This window comes from Nelumbo lutea, chromosome 8 (genome assembly GCF_056320005.1).
Source record: "Nelumbo lutea isolate HS-2025 chromosome 8, American lotus-T2T, whole genome shotgun sequence".
In the NCBI taxonomy this organism is placed as follows: Eukaryota; Viridiplantae; Streptophyta; class Magnoliopsida; order Proteales; family Nelumbonaceae; genus Nelumbo; species Nelumbo lutea.
Window position 1 is genome coordinate 42,283,163 of NC_142691.1, and position 4,138 is coordinate 42,287,300.

Below are 4,138 nucleotides of genomic sequence, written 5' to 3' on the forward strand. Positions count from 1 at the left end.
CTGCTTCTTCAAGTTCTCCCTGCTGGAGGCAGAGTTCAAGAGGATCAGTTATTCAACTTACCTGGAAGCATTCATCAATTGTCAATTCAATGGCATCAATCATAAAACAAGAATCATCACTAGAGGGTGCATGTTTCATAGCATCAGACATTTTAAAAATTATCTCCTCATCTTGTATCGTAAGGCTGAGTTGTCCTTGTTGGACATCAATCATTGCTTTCCCGGTAGCCAGGAAAGGTCTCCCTAGGATAAGCGGGACCTCCACATCTTCTTGCATGTCTAACACAATGAAATCAACTGGAAAAATGAATTTGTCAACTTTAACTAACACATCTTCTATGATCCCCCTAGGATGTCTAATGGATCTATCAGCCAATTGTAATTCCACTCTAGTGGGTTGGGGTTCATTCAACCCCAATTTCTTGAAGATAGAATATGGCATTAAATTGATGCTAGCTCCCAGGTCACATAAAGCTTTTTGAATTTTTAAACTGCCAATGGTACAAGGAATAGTGAAACTCCCTGGATCTTTGAGTTTCTGAGGCAGCTTGTTCAGAAGGATAGTAGAACATTCCTCATTTAATGCAACTGTAGCCACATCTCCCTGTTTCCTTTTGTTTGCCAATAATTCCTTCAAAAACCTTGCATAGTGTGGCATCTGGGCTAAAGCATCAGCAAAAGAAATATTAATATGTAAACTTTTAAATATTTCAAGAAACTTACCAAATTCCTTCTCCAATTTTTGTTGCTTCAGCCTGTTAGGGAATGGAACTTGTGGTTGTTGGTGCATCCCTTGTTGTGCTTCTGGTTGTTCCGTCTTCTATTGTCTGGTCCCAAGGCTTGTTTCTGCCTTGGGTTCAACCAAATTCTTCTTTTCTACCTCAGGCAACTCTTTTCCACTTCTTAAGGTAATAGCTTGCACCTGCTCTCGTGGATTCACTTCAGTGTTGCTTGGAAGAGTTCCTGGCAGTCTGGAAGAGATTAATTGTGCCAATTGCCCCACTTGGTTTTCCAGGTTTTTGATTGAGGCTTCCTGGTTCTGGAACCTAGTTTCTGCACCTGCTATAAATTTTGTCATCAGTTCCTCCAAATTGGATTTTTGTTCAGGCTGATGATAAGTCTGGTGGAACGGCTTGGAAATATGCTGATTTGGCCGGGACTGGTTTGAATGTCCCCTCCATCCTGGATGAAAAGTATGGTGACTCTGGTAACCCTGCTGTCTTGACGAATTGCTGACATAGTCAACTTGTTCAGTAGATGGTCTGAACTGATTGCCAACTTGGTAGTCTGTACTGATGTGGCCTCCCCCACACAATTCACAATTAAGAGGCTGCACATGCATGGCAGCTATCTGCATTTCATCTATTTTTTTACTGAGTGCTCCTATTTGTGCAGATAGTGTTGTATAAGTGTCAACATTATACAAGCCTTGCTGCTTCCTAGTTTGAGTTCTTTCCGAATGCCATTGATAATTGTTGGCTGCCATTTCCTCAATAAGTGCATGGGCAACCTCAGGAGTTTTATTATTTATGGATCCTCTGGCTGTAGCATCTAATATGGTCTTATTTGAGTCAGTAAGACCATTATAGAAAGTCTGCACTTGCAGCCAAATGGGGAGGCCATGGTGAGGAACCCTCCTTAGTAGCTCCTTGTAACGTTCCTAGGACTCATAGAGAGATTCCCCCTCTTGCTGGAAAAAAGTAGTGATGTCATTCCTCATTTTAGCAGTTTTAGAAGGGGGAAAATATTTAGAGAGAAAACGGCTGGCCATTTCATCCCATGTGGCTATAGATCCTGCCGGTAATGAGTTCAACCAAGCTTTGGCTTTATCCTTCAAAGAAAATGGGAATAACCTCAGCCGGATGGCATCATCACTTACCCCATTGTGTTTGAAGGTGTCACAGATTTCCAAGAAGTTAGCAATATGGGCATTCGGATCCTCATGGGCCATACCACAAAACTGAACCGTATTTTGTATCATTTGGATTATGGCCGGTTTAATTTCAAAGTTATTGGCAGCAATAGTTGGCCTGATAATGCTGGAGACAGTCCCGGTGAGGGTGGGCTTGGCATAATCCATCATAGTTCTTTGTTCAGCCATTTCTTGTGCTTCTTGTCTGACTTGCTTAGCAGCTCTCAAACGGACACGGAGAGTCCGTTCAATCTCTGGGTCGTAAAGGATCTCTTCCAGTTCAGGTCTGCTTGTCATAAACTATTAAAGTCAAAGCAATAAAAATGCCAATATTCACAAAAGAAAATAAATAACTAATCCTATCACATTGAAAATGTAAAGTGAATTATTGGAATACAAAACCTACATCCTATCATGAATAAATGAAGCCGATTATACTAAAAGCAGATTTAAACCAATCATCTTATTCAAGGTTCCTTTATCTACATCCATCGATTGCAACATTTGAATTCAGACCCAATTTAGATCTGAGTTCAGATCTACAAGTCTTTGGTATTGTTAGTCTAGAGAAATTAATAAATAATAATTCAGATCTGAGCTGGATATCTCATACACACTCATTGGTATACACTACAATATACATTCATTAAGGTTGGAATCAATTCTGTGATGCTTTAGGGCTGAAATCAGATCTGATCTGAAAAAAAAAAAAATTTAAAAGGATCTGAAATAAACTAAAACCAGTCCTGAGTTAGGCTTGGGTTAAAGATTTTAAACTCTACAATTGAAGCTCAAACCTGTATAGCTGATGCATATCAAACACTTGCTAAGACCTGAAAATTGGGTCTGCAATGTTTGGTATTGCAAGCTATTCGGTCCATACAACTTTTGTAGAAATCTGAAATCAGGTCTGCTAACTGTTGCACTATAGCAGCCCAGCTATAGATCTGAATGCTAATAGAAATACTTGGAAAGTGCTAATTTTTTCTTAAATATCTGAGGCATAACAATTATTCAATCCAAACATACACCTCCTTAGCTAATGTAGCTCGGTTACAAGTGGGTAAAGCCAAGAATTCAGTCCACCCAGAATTCATAGTATGCTCTGTATTAGTTCAGTCCTCACATCATATCAACTGCATTTCAGATTTGAATTTCTCTCATTCTTTGCTATCCATTCACCCTTGAGGCAGGTTGGATGTATCATAGGGTGGATTGGGGTAGTGATGGCACCCAATTCACCTCAAACTTGCATCGGTTCAGATCTGAGTTCAGAGGAATTCAGATCTGAACTGAGCAGATCTGTAACAGCAGAATTCAGATCTGAACTCAAGTCTGAGTTTGGATCTGAATTCTCAATTGCCTTACCTTCAGTCATTGCTACCAAATTGCCTTTGAGGAGTAGCAGAAGTGTCCTAGGGTAAATTGGGGTGGTTATGACACCCAATTCACCTCAAAATTTCATCAGTCCAGGTCTGAGTTCAGAGGAACTCAGATCTGAACTATTGCAGATCTGCAATAGCAGAATTCAGATCTGAACTCAGATCTGAGTTCTGATCCGAATTCTCAATTGCTCCTCTGGTTGTTCAAAAGATCTCCTTTTTTTTTCATTTTATATATATATATATTTTTTCTTTTTGTAATGGAAAAAGAAATAAAATTCTGAAACACAAGTAATTCTTTTCGGCTGAGTGCTGCAGATCTGAAATCTGCTGATCTGAGTGCCGAATGCAACTCAGATCTGCAACACTCATGTTTATGTGAATTTTTTTCTTTTTTTTTTTCTTTCTGAAGGGAACAACACCAAGATTGAATAGAAATCAAATATGCCTTTATTAAAATGAAACTGAAACCAGAAAAAGAAAATAATCTACTTAAGAAAGAAGAAACATAACTACAGTAGTACAGCAGTTGCAGTCCAAGCTGAAATGAAAAAGTTAGCAAATTAACCCAACTATGAATGCAATGCTGAATGAGATCAGATTAAGAATGCTCAATGTTTCCTAATATTGCTTCTATAAATCCCAGGCAACGGCGCCAAAAACTTGATGTGTTGCTCATTGTGACACTAGCAAGTGCACTAGCCGTTCAAGTAATAAAGTAGAGAGTGAAGTATCGTTCCCACGAGGATTTAGGAAACAATTACCAATACTAAATTGAGCACTTCTTATCTGATCAACAAATAAATCAAAACTCTAATGAAAGCTAAGAAATCCTAAATTAAAA

At 38.8% G+C, this 4,138-nt stretch overlaps 1 non-coding gene across 1 annotated transcript; it reads left to right on the forward strand.

Annotated features, from left to right (window-relative positions):
* The first annotated feature begins 1,616 nt into the window (after positions 1-1,616).
* On the forward strand, positions 1,617-1,723 carry LOC148843916 (small nucleolar RNA R71). Its single transcript, XR_016103963.1, has one exon. It is a non-coding gene; the product is annotated as a small nucleolar RNA R71 (small nucleolar RNA).
* Positions 1,724-4,138: the final 2,415 nt, after the last annotated feature.